We start from the raw sequence: 21109 nt of genomic DNA, 5'->3' as shown, positions 1-21109 counted from the left end.
AGGTAAAAAGGAGTAGGCTATGCGAACAAATAGGTTTATGAACATGTCTCAGATGATTATGTGATCATGAGAAAATCAGGGTTAAACTTAATCAATGGCAAGACTTCAAAGGCATGTCGTAGCCAAAAATTTTACACACACACACACTCACATACATGTAATACGAAATATTAATGCATGTTTCTTTAATGCATACGCTCATACATTTATGAGTGTTTTCTACTTTTGGCACAATGAGAATTTTCTTGGTCAAAGTCCATGGGCTCTCCTGCTGCACCTGTCTTCTATCTCTGATTTTGGGCAAGTGCGGGTGTACATTCAAATTGTAGTTAATTGTCTACTAAGCACAACTTGCTGTCGTCAAGGATATGATGATTTTCACTTCATACGTTTTGATAAAAGTTTGAAATGAGAAAAGAATCCCAGTGCTCACGTTTTTTTTTTTCAAGTTCCTTATTTTTTTTATTAAAACTAAATTTTCGTTTTTAAGTCCCCTTACTTTCCAGAAATATGGGAATGTTTATCTTAATCATTCTGGATGTAATCCTCTGTCTGCAGGGTACTGTAAAGAGGTGATGTCCATGATCCTACGGGTCAGGTGTGGATGTCTGCTCGGTATGAAGACAGGGCTGCATGTGGGTAGGTTGGGGTGGGGAGAGCCTCACAACTCATGGATGTTTGGCCTATGTTCCTGAAAAGTGGAGTTAGGGGTGCCTCAGTGGCTCAGTCGGTTCAGCATCTCACTCTTGATTTTGGCTCAGGTCATGACCTCACAGTTGGTGAGACGGAACCCTGTGTGTCTCTGCACTGAGTGTGAAGCCTGCTTGGGACTCCCCCACCCCCCCGCCTCTCTCTCTCTAAAAATAAATAAATAAGGGGCCCCTAGGAGGCTCAATCAGTTAAGCATCCGACTTCGGCTCAGGTCATGATCTCACTGCTTGTGGATTCGAGCCCACGTAAGGCTCTGTAATGACAGCTCAGAGCCTGGAGCCTGCTTCAGATTCTGTCTCTCCCTCACTCTCTGCCCCTCCCTGGCTTGCTCTCTCTCTCTCTCTCTCTCAAATAAATAAACATTAAAAAATAAAAGTAAAGAAATAAACATTAAAAATAGAAATGAAAATCCAGATGTCTTTCGGTTTGTAATAATACAGACTTTTCCAAGAAGTTCCTTTATTTCCCCTTTTACTCAATACATTGCATGAAATCCATATACCAACAAAACTCTCTCAAGCTGCTGTCAGAGGTAATGTGCAGGTCACATGTGCAGTGTCTTCTCTAACTAGATTCAAGCCATGCTCATTTAAGCTTCTGAGAGGCACCAGGGGAGTCCCCAAAAAGAAATGCACATATACCTCTCAATTAATACTAAAGTCCTTTTCACATGCCTCAAATATTACTTCCAGATCTCTTAAAAGTTTTGTGTATATTACCCGTACCAAGTCCCTAACAGACAAGCCTCTAGTGAGTGATGGGAAAAGGGGTAAGCCTTAAAACATTTCCAGTGGGGTACAGATGTGAAGATAGCCCTTCTCCAAGAGCACTCCATAGAGCAATGTTGGGGAAAAGTGGAACACTTCAATTTGTCATTGTCTGAAAGGGAACTTGTACGTATTTCCCCCAACCAAAGAAACACTGAACACTGATGATGACAGAAGTTCTATTGAGAGGTTGCGATTAATGTTGGATGTTGTCCTCAAAGTCTAGCAGATTGTTCTCTCACACCACACAAAGTAGAGAGGCTTCAACACAAAGACACTGGAACTGTGTGATATGAATACACACAATTACTTCTCTCACAATCTTAAGGACTAAGTTCTTAAAAAAAACTTTAATGGTTATTTATTTTTGAGAGAGAGAAAGAGAGAGAGAGAGAGAGAGAGAGCTCAAGCAGGGGAGGGGCAGAGAGAGAGGGAGACACAGACACAGAATCTGAAGCAGGTTCCAGGCTCTGAGCTGTCAGCACAGAGCCTGATGCAGGGTTCAAACTCATGGACTGTGAGATCATGACCTAAGCCAAAGTCAGATGCTTAACCCACTGAGCCACCCAGACGCCCCTTAAGGACTAATTTCTAAGTCTGTAGAAGACTTATTAAAGCTCAGTTTCAGGTTTCATGAAATTTTCTCTTGCAGTACTCTTTTCAAGCAAAATGGTCTAATTCTTCCCACTTGCCACTGATTTTGTCAGATTGTCATTTCTTTGCACACTCTTCTACAAGAATACTACCCAGCTATAAGGACAGTCAATTTGTGTGCAGTCAGCCTTATTTACAATTATTTTCCTTGGGTGACCAAATACCACAGAAAGTGATGGAAGTCTTATTCTGTCGGCTTCAATGAAAGTGAACATTGGGATGCCTGTCTTTGGTTCGGCGTAGCCTTGTAACTTATAGTTAGGGCTCAAAAGTGGGGTAAATTGATGTATTTCATTTTTATCCTTGGGCCTCTCTTTTTCTGAATTTGTTCTGAGGGTATCATGTGAGTCATAGAGGCCATGAAGTTAGTGAACTCTTTATAATGGATTTTCTTTCTCTAAATTGTCTGGTGTGTTTATAAATATATGTATATATTTTAATTTAAAAACAAGTTTCATTTCTTTCTTAAACTGGGTGAGAAGTACAAAGGTGTTTGGTATGCTTTATATTTTTTGAATGTCTTGTTTTATAATAATTATTTCTGGAAACACTTTAAAGCAAACTTGTTTCACTACTTAATGTTTTTATATCACAAAACGATTGTTTTCCATTTACATGGAGAACTAATTGACATGCATCAGTTTAAGGCATACAGCATGATGGTTTTATTAATTAATATTATGAAATGATTATTTCAATAGGTTCAGCTAGCATTCATTATCTAATATTGATAGAATCAAAATAAAAGAAGGAAATAAGGAAAAAAAGGAAAAATAATATTTATTCTCTTAACAATTGTGTGTATATAATAAGGCAGTGTTAACTACAGTCATGCTATTGTACATTACATTGCCAGCATTTATTTATCTTTAACTGAAATCTGTACACTAGTCTGTCTTCCTCCAATTTTCTCTTTTCCCTCTTTCTGCCTCTAGTAACCACGTGTCTGATCCCTTTTTCTATGATTTATTTTATTCCATGAATAAATGGGATCATACAGTATTTGTGTTTCTTTGTCTGACTTATTTCACTTAGCACCATGACTTCAAGATCCATCCTTCTTGTCACAAACGGTAGGATTGCCTCATTTTTTATTGTTGAATAATATTCCTGTGTGTGTGTGTGTGTGTGTGTGTGTGTGTGTGAGCGTGCTATGGGAGTACAGATATCTTTTCAAGTTAGTGTTTTTATTCCCTTTGGATATATTCTCAAATTGGAATGATTCGATCTTATGATAATTATATTTCTAATTTTTTGAGGAGTCTCAATTCTGGTGACCCCAAGGTACAGTAACCTGATCAACACCTCCATTTTTATCTTCTGCATTATACACAGTACATGATAAAGAAATTTTTAAAAAAATAACCAATTTTTATAGAGGTTATATTATCTTTCTGAAAATTTTAAGTCTTTACATTCTCATGAAATCAAGACCTACTTTACTTTTTAATATGGCAAGTTGAGCCAATAAATGTCTTATCTGGTTGATACTATCATGAATATATTACCTGGCAGAGTTTTAGCATCAGTACTCACGCACTTGGAATGTTTGAACATTCTTGCTTCATTGACTATTCCATGTGCGTGGGGGAATGGGGCAGAAGTAGAGAGAGAGAGAAAACTCTCAGGAAGACTTCATGCAGAGCCTGACATGGGGTTCAATCCCATGATCCTGAGATCATCACCTGAGCCAAAATCAAGAGTCAGATGATCGACCCACTGAGCAACCCAGACGCCCTTCCACGTCACTGGTAATATTTAACTTACAGTTACCTTAAGTGAAATAAGAGCATTTCTATCCTGGCTGCCAATTCATTACTTCATCAGCCCCCAGGAATCCAGGCATACATCTGCTTCTTTTTATGATGATTTGTTCACACTTAGCATGGCTCTGTTGGAGAGATCTGAAAACAGTGACACAGTAAATTATGTGTGTGTGTATTACAGCCATGGGAAAACTTCATGCATTTTTGCTCTGACTGAAAATCCAGGCCATCCTAAGCTATACTATTTCGGACATCTCTTACCATTTTGATTGTTATTCATGAGTTAGATTCCAATTCACTTTGTCCTCTATATCTCATTGTATTTTATTGAGCTCTTCAAGTGATCTCTTTAAGAAACTTCTCTTTTGTGTGAAGATGAATCTTGCCAGTCAGGAAGGATAAGGTTTCATAGCACCACTCTATTAAAGAAATCTTCAAAAATCCTCTTTCTATACCTTCATTCCTTTGTATTATAGAAATGATTCAGCATTTTCAAATAAATAAAAGTAGCCACACTTTGTAATTCTTGCAGTAGCCCATTGGCCACATAAATCAACCCTATCCATTGTCAGAGGGGAATACCAAATGCCTGCATCCCAAGAAGGGGCAGCCATTGGGAGCCATCTCAGAAGCCAGCTGCTGCAGTGTTCCTCCGACCGCCAATGATTTATGGGCAAAACACTCTCCATATGCAAAACATACTCAACCTTTCTCAAGCTTTGAAAGACCTTATCCCACTAAAATTCTAACACCTTGGGTGCCTGGGTGGCTCAGTTGGTTAAGCATACAACTTTGGCTCAGGTCACTATCTTGCAGTTTATGAATTTGAGCCCTGCATCAGGCTCTGTGCTGATAGCTCAGAGCCTGGAGCCTGCTTCAGATTCCATGTCTCCCTCTCTCTCTGCCCCTCCTCTGCTCACTCTCTCTCTCCCTCAAAAATCGATGTTAAACATGAAAATAAAATAAAATTCTAGGATCTTATCATCCAAATTAATTTTAGGTGTAGCTCTTCAAGCAGAATTCCTCTTGATACGAAGGCCTGCGAATTAAAGAGACAACTTCTCTGCCTCTCCTGGTACACATACGATACAATCTCATGAAACGATCCTAGGAGACTACTATAGACATTTCCTTTCAAAGGAGTGTGAGTGGGGGGAGGTACACAGGAATTGCAGTTTCTTAGTATTTCTGAGATCCTACCAAGCAAATGTTGAAATGTCCTCATTCAGGACTCAGTCATATACTCATCATGGACTAATTCTCCTTGATTCTTGGCTTTCCTCTCTAGATTTCAGAATTCATGATTTCACCCTGAACCACCCATCCTATTTTTGTAGCATAGTCTGTTTGCACCTGAGTCATTTCTTCAACCTACCTTCTCACTGTAAAGGTTAGATTTCCAAGGACCTCTTTTCAGTTTTAACGTCTCTTTCAGTCAAAGCTGGCACAATTCTTTATAGTACAGTTCTCTTAAAAACGTGTTCATGTTGGGGTCACCTGGGTAGCTCAGACAGTTAAGCATCTGACTCTTAATGTCAGCTCATGTCATGATCTCATGAACCGTGAAATCAAGCCTTGTGTCAGACACTGTGCTGACAGCATGGAGCCAGCTTGGGATTCTCTCTCTCTCTCTCTCTCTCTCTCTCTCTGCCTCTCCCCATTTGTGCTCTTTCTCAAAATAAATAAACTTAAAAACAATTTTTTTTAATTTATATTAAATCATCTTTTATTGATTTGTGGCAGCTTTTTTTATATATTATGATTACAAGCCCCCTATTAGATTACACGTTACAAGCATCTTATTTCACTACGTGGCTTTGGCTTGCCTTTTTAATCACATATATATATATAATATTTATCTATTATATAGAGACTGCCACATATGTAATTATGTGCATGTGTATATAAGTAATGGCGGTTTAATATATCAGTCTTCCTTGTTACCACTTTTTAAGTTCTATTTAAGAATCTTTGATTAGAGGTCACGTTGATATTCTCCCATATAATCTTCTAGAGAGAGATATATTGGGTTCAAAATCACTTTTGGATCTAAAATCCCCCTGAAGTGGATGAGAGATCATCAGTGTCTTTTTTCACATATATACTCAAACCCCATAGACAGACACCTGCCCTACCCTTCCAAGGACTCTCTCGCCAAGCTATTCTCAGCAGCAAGACTGGTGGGAGAGTAGCCCTGAAGAGTCTGCAGCGAGGCAAGCTTCTGGGAGGCAGTAAGATCCCAATGCCTCTCATCCTTATGAATTACACTTTTGAGATCCCCAGCTTTTTCTGCATAGGAGTTGCTTTCCAAGTGCGTCCCCTCAAAAAGCTTACAATGCCAATGCCAGTGACTGGCAGCTCTGACTCCCACTCTCCCTCCCAGTCATCTTTTGTGAAGCTTGGCAGTGAGCACTGGAGAGCCAGAGTTGTAGAGAAGTGGTGGTTGTCAGAGGGATAAATTCTGTTGTCTCATTGCTAATCTCTAAGGGTCTTCTTTAGAACTCAGCACACATCATCTCTGGGTATCAGCTGTGGGTCCTAATTTCCTCAGCAGAAGTTCTGCTCAGCCTGTGTTTACATGAGTAAAGATGTAGTTACATAAGTAAAAGAAATTCTTTCTTCCATAAACTCATTTATCTGTCAAATTAAAAAAAAATAACGTTTATTCCTTTTTGAGAGACAGAGAAAGACAGAGCGCGAGCAGGGGAGGGGCAGTGACAGAGGGAGACACAGAATCTGAAGCAGGCTCCGGGCTCTGAGTTATCAGCATAGAGCCCACAAACTGCAAGATCATGACCTGAGCTGAAGTTGGATGCTTAACCAACCGACTGAGCCACCCAGGCACCCCATATCTGTTGAATTTTAAATCAGAAGACTATTGATGGCACATATTGCATCTTGAAATATTCTTTTTAGTGTTTATGTCAAAAAATAGACTAACGAAAACCTGTATTTGCAGAAAAATAATGCAATGAACTTTTAAAGGAAAATGATCCCAAACCATATATAATCTAACTTTACTTCCAATAGAATTACCTACCCAATTGCAGAAACTCTAATGTAGAATGAATCCTCACAAGAGGCTAGGCAGATTAAACAAAGAAAAGAGTAACATCTCCAGTATAACTCTTATTTATGTTTCAGCCCTACATACCAAGTTGAGAATTTATTCTTTATTATGTAGTGTCTTCTATTCAAGATCACTCAGTGAATCTTGCAGTTATTAATTGCACACGGGATTTGTTTTTGTGCCATGATAGCTCTTCTGGAAATGAAGTTATAACACGGGCTATGTGAAAATTTACAAAGTGCTAATGAGCTTTCTTCAAACACCACAAATTATTTAAGTAACTTAATGCTGTTGTTATTTTTACAGTGTCAGAGGAGTTTTCACACTAATGTGAGGCAGCCACATAATTTATTTCTCTGTTTTCAAACTTTCATGTATAAATTGAAAACATAAGCATAATGTCAAAGAAAATGACATGAATTTCTTTCTTTCAAATGTTTATATGCTAAAAAGTTTTTTCAGAGAAATATAATACATAATGATATGGCTGATTTTGATCTTCAACCATCCAAATTTTTTTAGCACTGCTTTGAGATAGACTATGCTTAACAGGATGTTCACACGTTTGAATAGAATTCTATTTCTATTGATGTTAGTTTTATTCTCTATATTCAAATTTGATAAAAATTGTAAAATGTATACATAGGTATTGTATATATGTGTATATATGTATACATGTGTGTATATATATATATGTATATATACACAAAATATTTATACTAAAAACCTCTCTGTGATAACTGCTCTCATTCCATCACACTTGAAAGTCAATTTGATCTTTACATGCAGATGTAAACATTGGGTAACCGTAAGTTTTCTGTTTTCTTAAGAAAACCTAGAAGCTGAGAGCTATCTCTAATTCGCAGTTACACTCAGGGCTAAGGGCCATAAGCAAAAGACCGTCAATTCTAAAGAGTAAGTGGAAGTTGAGTTCTGGGCTCACTTAAATCTAGCACTAGTTTTGGGATCTTCAGATTATAGGAGATGTACTTGTACTGTTCTAAACCCAACACCTGGGAAAAAATGGGAAGTGGAAAGGAAGATAAGAGCTCTTCTATCTCCTAGAGTGAAGAAAACACCAGTAAAAATATTAAAACCTAGACACCCTTTGATTCCCACCAAGGAAAGAATTGAAATTGGTTTAACACTGATCTTTTCTATTACTGAGTTTCTAAAGTGACGTTCCACTTGAATGACAGTAGATTTAAAACTTTTGAGAAAAACCCCTGGGGTCCACCAGACTCAGGATTCAATCCCAGGTTTAGTGCTTATTAGCTGTAAGACCTTGAAGAATTTACTTACAATCTCTAAACCTCAATTTCCTCATCTCTGAAATGGATAGACTAATAATGTGTATTTATAAGTTGATTTCTAGATTAAAATGAGTTTAAAAATACAAACTTAGCTGAGTGCCTGACAGAGATTTCAATTTCACTGGATTTTGACAATTAATTTATTACTTTTATTAAACGGCATGATGTATATATCCTAGACCAGGTAAGCAATAATATCAATAACATAAAATAATAGTGATCTTTTCTTAAGTTTATAATATGTGCTGATAAAATCTCAGTACATTATACAAATGTAATTCCTTGAACAAGTCTAGATAGGGATAAATAAAAAGTCTTACAATTAGCAAAAACCTAACCCATGGCTAATGCTTTAAAGAGAGATCTGATCCCCCAAAATTATAAATATTAGTTAGTATTCTTCTTCTTATTATTATTATTATTAAGAACAAGTGCTAAGTTGTACCTCAAAGTAGTCATTTTTAATTATTTGAGCTTGCAGCCTCTTTGTAAGTAATGCAAACCCAGATCAGGTTTGGAAACATTAAGCACACTAATTGGCTTCTGATTTTAAAACCACATTTGCAAGCATATGCACCTTGTACATTTCTGTTAGGGTTTTGGACATGTACCACAGGCTAGCACTTTGCCTTGACATTGCTGTTCTGCAAACAGATGGCAAATTCCTTGCTGATTTTCAACGAAGTGTATTTTTTTCAGAAACATTTAAAGTACTAAGCATCCAGAAATTGAGGACAATTGCACATGTAATATAATGAAGGCAGAAAAATAGACTTTTGATAAATTATACTAAAGTTTAATTAAGTAGTTCCTGGACTGATGACTTTTTTCGTTAAGGTTTTCACACTCAAGTTTCTTATTGCTTCTTCCATTTAGGTTAGGTTTTAGTAACAGCAGCCATAATCCATAGTGGAATTTTTATCTAACTCTGGTTACATTAGCTGCAAATAGACCGATGGAAAATTTACTTAAATAATGTATCTCAAACTTCAAAAGGAACATTTGTGTCTCCTTCATTGGTACATTTAAAAATCAAAGGATATGTACTTTTAACTTTGGAGGTTGGTGTTTGGAAGTTAATATTTCATTTGATTTTAACAAAAATTGTATCTTGTTTAGAAAGTCTGTGAATTTCAATTCAGTAACTATATAAGTAGGAATAACAAGGAAAATTAAGAATGATGCCTCAATATCATGCTAACCAAATCTTTATATTTCCAGTAAGCTTTATCATTTTCTTTTCAATCATCTTTACTGATAAGAATTGATGATAAAATATTCAAACCATAAGAGAGCTTCACGGTTATTTAGTTCAATAACTTTCTTCTATAGGTTCAAACTCAGTGTCTTTATTTTATAGGTCCAAAAAGTGAAGACCAAAGAGATTAAAAGAAGTTTCAAAATGACAAAGATAATGGAGGAAGAACTTAAACCTTGATCTGATCAAGGGCAAGTCCTAATAGACTGCTCATTGTGTGAACAAAATTATAGTATATCGTAATATTAAAGCCACCTCATAATCTATTATCTTCACAAAGACAATTAGACATAGTGGCATTCTATTCTGGGCCTCTATTTATCAGAGGTAATCGGGTTTAAAAAAGTAACAGCAGATAATTCAGAAGGAGATCTAAATCAAGCATGAGCAAAACTCAATGTAGAAGCATGTATGTTCACATCCGGTCCCCACACACATACACAGTCACTATCTACTTCTGTATTTGCAAGCACTAGACAAACACACATGCAACTGCACTTGAACAATCATGAGAGTGCTGTGAAAGAAGCTTTGGTATAAGAATTACTAAGATATGTACAATATGAAAGTTTATTTAACATGCATTAATGTTGAGCCTTCTAAGTTAAAGAACATTTCATTGTGAAATTCTCTCACCGTGAAGGATTTTGGCTGTGACTAGGATTAAAGGAAAAGACGAGCTGTAATGCAGGCATGTTTCAGGGCCCTCAGTTCTGTCAGTTCCTTCTCACATTGTATCTTATGCTATTCCTGCTCCATTGCTATCCTCGAGTAACTGTGAAATAAACCATTAGTATATAGGTCATGTTGTCAAAAATTATGGAGAAAGCTTAGATTTTTTAAGATATATATATATGTATATGTATATATATATAACATATATGTACATTGTATATTATTATATTATATTATATATATTATATTATTATATAATAATATAATATATGATATATATACATATGACACAGGGGCGCCTGTGTGGCTCAGTTGGTTAAGTACCTGACTCTTAACTTCAGCTCAGGTCATGATCTCACGGTTCATAAGATCAAAAATTCCCATATGGAGCTCTGCGCTGACAGGATGGAACATGCTTGGGATTCTCTCTCTCATTCTCTCTGCTCCTCCCCAACTCATGCTTTCACTCTTTCTCTCTCTCTCTCCAAATACATACATAAACTTAAAAAGAGAATATAAAAAATGCTACCTCCACTATTACAACTTGAAGTCGAGTTAAATTTTTCCTATAAACCTCCACTGATTATACTCCTCTTCAACACAGAAGTTATAAAATGTTGAATTTGTGTTGATTATTCCCTGAATTTCTTTATATTTTATTACATACATCTGCAACTAGAACTATTCATATCAATATAAATGAGTCTTGAAAACAATTTTTGCATAAAATAATTTAAAAAGCTAGTTGAGAAAAAACATGTAGCATATAAAATGGTAATCATATGAAGTTTTGCTGTTTTACTTCCACATATAAACATTTTATATTTCGTTATGTCTTTTCTAGTTTCTACTACATTAAATCATATTTTATTTAATAAAAACTCTACTCTTTGCTTATACTCACTAATAGATAAAGTCATATGAACTTGATTCTGTGACCTAGCAACAACGAGCAACCTATCCAACTACTGTCATTATTTTGGATTCCTCAGAAGGGACTAATATTGTTCCTTGTCTGTCTCCTGATATCTAACATTGTCTCAAAGCATCTAAGGGCTTTATTTACCATGAATGTGCATTGCTTTTGTTGGTTTTGATGTGTGTGTGTGTGTGTGCGCGCGCGCATGTGAGTGTGCATGTTGATGTCATTTACACTAGCTGTTCATTCTCTATTCTTGTTGCTGACATTTTTATCACTATTTGGCAGGAATATGTACAAATCTTTTAAATCTTCATCGTCTGGGGTCTCTCTATGTAACATAAAGTAAAATCTTTGCTTACCAATAGCATTTGCCCTGAGTACTATCTTACCTGAGACTCACAACCTCTGATATACACGAAATAAATACATTTCTCTGTTAAATGAACCTTATAAAGCTTTAGCACTAAGATCTTCATATGATATAAGAGACCATTTGAATATAACCTTATTAATCTGGGTCGCAGCCATTTCTCTTCCTTTGTTTTTGTCACCAAAAACAATCATTGTACGTTCTTGGGTTATAGAAGCACATCTACCATAGACAGTAAAATGAACAATTAAGTTAATTGAGTATTCTATGCAAGACTAGGAAACAATAATAACTCAAAGAAGGAATAATACTGCTGAATTGTCATTTTTAAAAACTCCGAAGAGATTTCCCAGTAGAATTCAATGATATAAAAACCAAAGTTACCCCTAACCCTTATAAAACGTTTCCTTGTCTTGTGAGAGCAGAGACAAGCACATCAGGCACATATATTGAAGAAACGTAATGAAGAACAATGAAAATTAATTGAAATGCCCTTGGCCATTAGGGTCAAGCCCTTCAGTGGATTAGAGGCGCACACTATTAGGCCTTGCTCTCACTATTGCTATTTAATGTCAGTTTAATGTAGGTGAGTGTACTGTTATTCTGCTCCATTTAAATTAGTCAAAGTTATATTTTGAAATGCAGAAACACAGAGTCAACCTTGGAGAAATTTGCTAACAATATTAAAGAATTAAATTAATCAGCAAGAAAGTTCAAATTCACTGTTCGTGATAGACACAGTTTTAACATTTCTCATTACTATCCACATTTATGTTTAAACAAGAAATGGACAAATAGAGTTTATTAATTTGTTTTGAAAAAGTATATATTTTAATGAACAGTTTACTAAGAAAATAATTGTAGTATATCATTAATCAGTTATTTCACTGGAATAAATTGCATTTGCCTTCACCTGTTTGTGCCTGTATAATAAAGTTAATTCTTTCTCTTTCATTTGAATCTTTTTTCTTCCTCTCTTTGACCTGAAGTAATATGTTCCTTTTGATAATTCACCCAGTCATTCTAGTTGCAGGAATATCAAAAATGCCTATTCGAATTAGTAGGTGGAAGTCACAACTTCACAGTCACAGAGCCGGGTGGACAATTCATTTTTCTCTGTATTTCTTCACTGGGATATGAACTTCACCTTCATAAGCAGTATACACCAGAATTTGAAGAAATGTAAACTGATGTACATAAATATCAAATAGAATTGAAATAATAGGATTAATATGATAAATGTAAAGAAGTATACTATTTATTTTTTCTTTATGAAACATTGTAAAATGACTAGATGAAATTAAAAATTGTGAATTACTGATTTTTTAATACGTAACTGTAAAAAGCAAAGTGGGTGCTTAATAGTTCCTATAGTTTTCCATAACAACTCTGGTAATGTATTAACTCTCTCCCTACCCCATGCAGGCATAAATACTCAACTCATGCTGACTTTCCTTAGAACAATAGTGCTTTGGTATCAACTTTGAATGTTTTTGCTTACGAAGAGAAACATGAGTTATATGTAATGTTTATAAGGTGAGTGGCCATATGTAAAAAATAAGACAAAAAATTGATGTTATTCCACAGATGTCTTTAACATTGATAAAGGCCTTTCCTTCACATTTATATTTCTTAAATAGCTATCAATAACTTAAAGGACATCTTAATCAAAATCGAGATATCAAATGTTTTAGCAGTCTGGATGAGAGGCCCATAATCCATAGCGATCTTGATAGACTGAAGCATATACCTAATATGATATGTTTATGTTTAAAGGGAATAAATACATACCCTTGCTAATGAAAACTAATTGATAAGATCAAAGAACATCCAGGAAAGCCATAATTTAAATAAAATATATAATTAATTTAAACAAATGTAAACAAAATATGTAATGTAATCATAAACTTCACCAACTGATAAGGATTCTTAGGTATAAAAAGACTAATTTGAGCTAAAAATAGAATTTCCAGTAACAGAAAGTATTTTAATTTTATTCTATTTATTTTGTCAAATTTATATCCTGGGTGGTGTATTTGCAGACACTGAAAAGATTTTTTCCTAGAAAGACAAAGAACAAAGGAGATGGTACAGATAAAATTAGAAAGCAAAGACATAGAAAACAAACACAATATAGAGAAAAAGAATAAATGCAATCCTCATTCTCTGAAAAATTAAAATAAGAGAAAGATATCTGGCTAAATTGAGAAAGAAAGAAAGAGGAACAGATGTGTAAATATTAGTAATCATAGAGCAGAGACAGTTGCATATGGAAATGACTATTATAGTAATATCTTAGAGATTTTGATGAGATACCAAATTTCTGTTTTTATTTTTATTTAATTTTTTTAATGTTTATTTAGTTTTGAGAGAGAGAGGGAGAGAGAGAGAGTATGAGAGGAGCCAAGAGAGAGAGAGACACAGAATCCGAAGGAGACTCCAGGTTCTGAGCTCTCAACACAGAGTCCGACGTGGGACTCAAACCAACAGTGAGATCATGACCTGAGCCAAAGTCAGACACTCAACCGACTGAGCCACCCAGGCACCCGGAGATACCAAAATTTCTAGAAAAAGGTCTAGATTTTGATGAAATACCAAGATGTCTGAATTACAAAACACCTAAATACTCCTATAAATTCTAAGTAAATTGGAATATTGAAGCACTCATTATGAAATCACAAAGAAAACAAAAGGCCCAGGTGATTGTTAAAGTCTAAGGCTGCAAGATGTTTTTTGGAACCCATCATTCCAATGGTATCCAAAGTTTTTAAGATAATGTAAAGAGGAAATACTCTTCATCTCATTGAATAGATCGCCTTCATACAGAAAAGAGACAGACATGTTATTAGATAGGAATATTACAGTCAATCTCTTCCTCAGCAAAGCCCTTAATATCTTTAACAAGGTATTCATGCTCTCAATTCTGGCAGTATTAGTCATAGTTAATTCAACATGAGTAGCTGATTTTATCCTAGGAATAGGCAAGAGTAGGTGCACAAATCAAATCTATAGCTACCATTCAATACATCAACAAAGTAGAAAGAGCACACATGAGAGATTCAGTTTTAAGTATCATCAAAATCTGATATCCTCATAATTAAAAACATATACATATATTTAATTTAAAAAATTTAAATATAATTTAAAAATATAATTAAATATATATATATATATATATATATATATATATATATAAAACTAGAGAACAAAGAATTTCTGTAATATGTTGAAGATTAAACTCATGTTATAACATCAATTTTGGAAAACGGGGAAATTTGGGGAAAATTAATTTAAAATAAGAAATAAGACAAAGATCCTCACAATCACAGCTTATATCATTGCACTGGTATCACTAATTAGCTTAATAATCCAAACAAAATAAATTAATGGCATAAAGACTGGAAAGGACACAAAAGGAATATACTTTTTTCCAAGAAAATATGATGAGCTATTGTAGAAAACTCAAAAGGCACATTGTTAGAAAAAAATAAGAAAGATTGGGAAGGTATCCAGTTATAAGATTCATAAAAGAACAATCAATTCTATTTCAACACATAAAATTTTTCCATCTGTTTCCCAATAGCCAGTGTCTTGTACATAACCTATAAAAATTTACTTGGCTCTTGAAAATAATTTATGACATTATTATAATTCTTGCTTTTATGGGCTACTAGCTTAGTGCATTATATTATTTTAACATTTACTAATTGTATCTCTCAGAGACAGGTTGTTTTTTTTGTTTTTAATAATTCCACTTTAAAATTTTATATATATTTTAAGAGAATAATTAGGGTACATGAATAAAGTCTTTGTTAGGTTTAGAGCATAGAACAACTTATGAAATAAAATTTTGTGTGTGTGTGTGAAATAAAATTTTTATATAAAAATTACATGTTTATTTTCAATGTGTTTTTTCTGTTTGTTTGTTTTCAGTCCAAATCCTATCATTATGTCTTCTGATTTGACATGTTAACCAGTTATTTATTTAGGGACATGTTACTTTTGTGGATATGTGAACTTTACACAAATCCTAATAATAGGAATGGTAGATTAGATTCAAACACTTCTGAGAGTAAATATTTAAAAAAAATTGTTTTAGGTTTTATGTTTGATTTTGTCCCATATTAAATGATTTATATATATATATATATATATATAATTTTTTATATTTAGTGTGGTAGATAAGCACATTGTCTAATGGTTGTCATGAGCTCTAGCTAATTTTCACACACATCATCTCTGATGGAAGTTGAACATAAAGCAATAAGATACCTCAAAGAGTTAACTGCACATTATAATAAGGCTTCCTAGACATACAATGTATGAATATGATCCCAAGCTAAGTAGATAGTATGAACTAAAGGGTCCATAAGTCACTAGCTTCTATGAAAGTACTGCAGTCTTCGTTGAGGAAGGTATATAGTTCTCACATTCAAGACCTTGGAAACCTAGACAGGAGTGCTACCCTTGGGTGTAAGATGATGGTTCTTGGTATAAATCAAGATGATATTAAAGCAGTATATCTAGCGAACTGTGCAAAATAGGAAGGTTGCTAAAGTATAAAGTAAAAAATATGTACAAGTCACAATCCTGAGACTTAGTTGCTATTATACATTTTAGTCATGTAAATGAGTGAATGCAAATCAATTTCAATTACAAAAATAAAGACATCATGGGTGACAGGGGTTGAGGAAAAACTAGAAGAATCACTAATATCGTTTTGCCCAGCGTGGCCAGATGAACCAAAAATGAGTTAATATTAATTTTTTAAAAAATGAGGCTAAAGCTAAATTCTTTTGGTCATTATCTAAACTAGGGACAATATATATCTACTCATGCAGTTGAGTTACTCAGCTCTGGAAAGAAAGGGAGTTGAGGGGCTAAACTGTGACAGTTGTTTTCATATTCATTAATATCTCCATTTGCAAGCTTATAGAGAGTGGCCAGTTCTCCTCACTAAAGATGTTTTTAATTAGTAAATAGAGGAATATGACAATAAATTCAGAAAAAAAATATTAAGGCAGAATTAGATACCTCCTTAATATACAACCATTGCATGCTAAACATACTACTTTTAAAACTCCTAAGATTGGATTATCCTTAATATTATATCTATTTCCCCCTTAGTCTATGCTATGAAATTTTTGTAGAAAGAGGTTATTGGAAAATGAGTAAGCACTTAAACATAAATCCATAATTGGATTTTGACCCTTCCCAACCACCATTTATTTTTAACAGTGTAGGAGGAATATAGGAAAGGGCAGCTGTTTTAAATGCCATAAATCACTTAGGGGTTTTTAATAGTGTCTGTAAGAAAATAATTCCATTTAAGGTGCTAACATTGAAAAAAAAATCATTTCAAGTTCATTTATACTTGAAGTGAGTAACAATGCTTACATTTATAAACTGTCAGTATTTACTGCATTTTTCATGGTTTATGACATTCCACAACTATTAAAAATTATTTTACAAGCTCTGACATTCATAAAAATATAAATGTTTACAATCTAGAGAAGGCAATCTCTATAATGAAACTAGTGAACAACAGGAGTTTTTATTCATTTCTATTGAATGGAAAGTAAAGACAGTAATGGAAATAGCAAATATATCCTTTAGGTTAAAAGAGCTTAAATTTTTTAATGTTTATTTATTTATTTTTGAGAGAGCAAGAGAGCAAGAGAGCGAGAGAGAGCACCAGCAGAGGAGAGGCAGACACAGAACCTGAAGCAGGCTCCAGGCTCTTAGCACAGAGCCTGACTCGGGGCTCGAATCCACGAACTGTTAGATCACAACCTGAGCAGAAGTTGGGCACTTAACCAACTGAGCCACCCAAGCGCCCCAAGGAAAGAGTTTAATAAAACAATCTCATGGACAAAATTTGCTCAAGCTGATTAGTGAATCTTTTTCTTTTTAATTTTTTTAACGTTTATTTATTTTTGAGACAGAGAGAGACAGAGCATGAATGGGGGAGGGTCGGAGAGAGGGAGACACAGAATCCGAAACAGGCTCCAGGCTCCGAGCTGTCAGCACAGAGCCCGACACGGGGCTCGAACTCACGGACCTCGAGATCATGACCTGAGCCGAAGTCCGCCGCTCAACCGACTGAGCCACCCAGGCGCCCCAATCTGTTTTTTTTTTTTTTTTATGACATAATAAATTCCTTTGTCAGCTCACAGATGAATGAAGCTAAATAATTTTCTTGAATACAAATATCTAAGTTCAAAAAGAGTACTTCATAGTAGCTTTCCTTAATTAAAGTATTGTCTCTTCTACAAGGGGGACATAACTCTAATACATTTTCCTTTCTCAAACTGTGACTTCAAAGGTTTTTATTGACAAGATCATTGCCAATTCCTCTACATAATATTCCTCAATTACCCAAAGTGAATCTATTGTTCCATGTTATTACCATCTTCAATAACACATAACTACCAAATTATTCATTAATCCTGTATGTTGCTCTGTGAGTCATCTGCCTATTCGTTGGTTTTATTAAATACACTATAATTTCCTTTAGGAGAGAATAAGGTCTTTTGTTTTTTTATTGTTCAGTATTATTTGAATTTGTGAAGAGATAAAATATGTAGCATATTATTTTTTAAATTTCAATAAAGAAGTATGTATTTATGAGTAAATAGAATTATGGAACTTGGTAAATCATATCTTCCCACAAACGTCATGTTATTGAAGTACTTAGCTCTTGATTTCTGTATTATTGCAAAGAACAGGGATAAAACCTATCTCAAATGAAAACATTCAATGACTTTCTCCACTTGTTAAAAGAAATTATCTTCATAATTTTTTATCCCTTTAAAATATGTTTATATTTGGGGCATCTTGGTGGCTCAGTTGTTTAACCGCCAACTCTTGATTTTGGCTCAGGTCATGATCTCAAGGTTCATGAGTTAGAGCCCCATGTTGGGATCTGCATTGCCAGCAGGGAGCCTTCTGAAGAGGATCTCTCTTCCCTCTTTCTCTGCCCCTCTCCCACACGTTCTCTCTCCCTTTCTCTCTCTCTCAAAATAAATAAATAAACATTAAAAATATTTTTATCTTTAACACACATATTCCTTAAATAAAAGAAAATTAATTGATTTTCTAAATACATATATTCTAATTAAAAATGTATGTCTTATAAATAATATAACTGTAATCAAACTGTAGTGAATGTGAAGACATTAATTATAAATTAGTCAGATATAAAATGTTTTTATGTTCAACAACGGCAGTGCTTATTCCATAAGCCATTTATGAATAGTAGCTAATATCCATTAAATGCAACTCTGTCTTTAAATAAAAGACATCAGTTTGATTTTTAAAGAAGTTAAACATGGTTTTATATTTCTACTAATTTCAAAATACAAGAATACTATGTTTAAAAGTTCATTGAATCTTGTGAGAAAATCAATGCATCAGTCACCTTTTAATTACTTTCTCTAGAGGCAGTAACTCTTCATTAACTGTGAGGTTATGGTGTATGTAAAGCACTATATAGATTCATTTCAATTTTTATGTAATGTCAAATAGGTACCCATAAAACTTTTATGGAATTTCAGCCAGCGTCAATATTTACGTATCACCCCATATAATGCAGCTCTATGGTAAATAAATTAGTTTGCTGAGTAATATTTGAAGATAAACTGCCAAATATTAGAAAATAAATCTACTGGTTTTAACAATCCAACTCTTTATCTATTGGTCTATCTTTGAACAGGCAGTGTTCACATTACATTGAAAAATGTATTTCTCAAACTCCTATTATGTACCAAAAATTATCTATCTGAAGCACTGAAGATAAGTTGGGGAATAAAAAAGACTTTGTCATCGTGGAGGCCAAATTTATAGGCGAGACAAACACACACATGCACACACATGACTTTCAAAAAGAAAATAAAGAAGCTAAATTCTGATCATGGTAAAGCACAATAATGGGGTATGGGAAGTCAAGTGATAGGTCTTCTACCTTAATGTTAGCAAAAAATCTCTCAGATATGATGCCATGTATGTTAACACATGAGAGATTAGAAGTAGGCCATGCAAAGAGGAAAGGAAAGAAAGAACATTGAAGAGGGAAAATTAAGTGCAGGAGGCCTAAAAGGATATAAGCATGTCATTTGGGAGAAACAGAAAGAAGACAAGAGTGGCTGGAGCATAAGAAAGGATAAGAGATGAGTTCAAAGAATCTAGAGAATACAAGTTGCCACCAAACTAATCCAAATGTGAACACAAATGTAAAGACCACCTTTCATAGATACATAGAAACATAAAGAAGTGAAATGCCTCTCAGATAAAAGTAAGATCTCTCTTGTGAAGGACATTGAATGACTTGAAGAAGCTAACAATAGTATAAATATACCCTTAAATGTGTCATGTTTCCAAACCATAGACTTTAGTTCCTCATTCAGGTATCGAAAGCAAGGCAGTTACAGGTTGGAGGAGTGCTAATTTCTTACATAATAATTCAATAATAACACGTCAGAGACACTGCACCTTCAACATGCGTCTTCCAAGTTGGCCCTTAGCGACTTGGCAGAGGGCAAAGTGAATGGAGGACCATGAGGGGAATATGTTTTTTTTATGGGTTGGGGAGGGAGAGATGTCAATCACATGACCACATCTAAATGAAGGGAGGAAGAGAAATATAATCCAGAAAGAAGTGGAGATAATGATGTTTTATTGAAGTCTATATTGATATACAATATTCTATTAGTTTCAGGTGTACACCATAGTGATTTGATATTACTATACATTACGAAATGATCCCCACGATAAGTCTAGTTACCATCTGTCAGCAAGCAAAGTTATTACAGTATTCGTGACTATATATCCTGTGTAGTACATCACATCCTCATGACTTGTTTATTTTACAACTGGAAGTTTACTCCTCTTCATCCCCTTCACCTATTTCACCCAACCCCCATCCCACTCTCCCCTTCGGTAGCAGTTTATTTCCTATATCTCTGAGTCTCTTTCTGTTTTGTTTGCTTTGTTTTTTAGGTTCCACATATAAATGAAATAAGAGTAACTTTAGCTTTCCCTGTATGACTTATTTAACTTAGAACCAATACCTTCTAGGTCCACCCATGTTGTTGCAAACGGTAAGATTTTATTCCTTTTTTTTATGATTAAGGACTCTGCCACATTCCTAAATTTCTAAATTTTGGGGTCACGCCACTCTTACATATATCAGAGATATCTTCCTCATTTTGGGAATATGCAGGATGCGTATTATGCTTTTTGAGATGTAAGCTGTTCTTCGTTGATACTTATAATTTATATTGTTATTTTAAAAAAGCACCATTTTAAATATTTCTTATCTGATAACTACATAAGTACTATACTTTTGGCGATAAAAAGGGAATTACAAGCTCTGTATAGAGATACGGTTATTTTTGTTCAAAAATTATAACAATGTACGATTTGAAATCTGAGTTATCAAGAAGAAATACTGATACACTGAAATGACTTCCCTGGAGTTTTTGATGCTAACCTGATTAAATTTGCATGTACAAAAGACATGTGTACTTAAAATAAAGTTCGACAATCTTCAGCAACTACTCTGTACCACCTATGAGTCTAAATTGAACTAGCCATCAATTCTTG

General features: G+C 34.4%; 1 long non-coding RNA gene across 2 annotated transcripts in view; it reads right to left on the bottom strand.

The window, feature by feature from the left end:
- LOC128314233 (uncharacterized) overlaps nt 1–21109 on the bottom strand; it is a 59888-nt gene that overhangs the window by 11730 nt on the left and 27049 nt on the right. The window contains exons 3-4 of one of the 2 annotated variants that reach the window (XR_008295725.1): nt 4160–4361; nt 3906–4036 (exon numbers count right to left, since the gene is read on the bottom strand). This is a non-coding gene — a long non-coding RNA (uncharacterized LOC128314233). The remainder of the gene's footprint in view (nt 1–3905; nt 4037–4159; nt 4362–21109) is intronic. The other variant, XR_008295726.1, reaches the window with a different exon arrangement.

This window comes from Acinonyx jubatus, chromosome B1 (genome assembly GCF_027475565.1).
Source record: "Acinonyx jubatus isolate Ajub_Pintada_27869175 chromosome B1, VMU_Ajub_asm_v1.0, whole genome shotgun sequence".
Taxonomy (NCBI): domain Eukaryota; kingdom Metazoa; phylum Chordata; class Mammalia; order Carnivora; family Felidae; genus Acinonyx; species Acinonyx jubatus.
The sequence above is the reverse complement of the archived record's forward strand: the minus strand, read 5'-3'. Positions and strand labels throughout refer to the sequence as shown.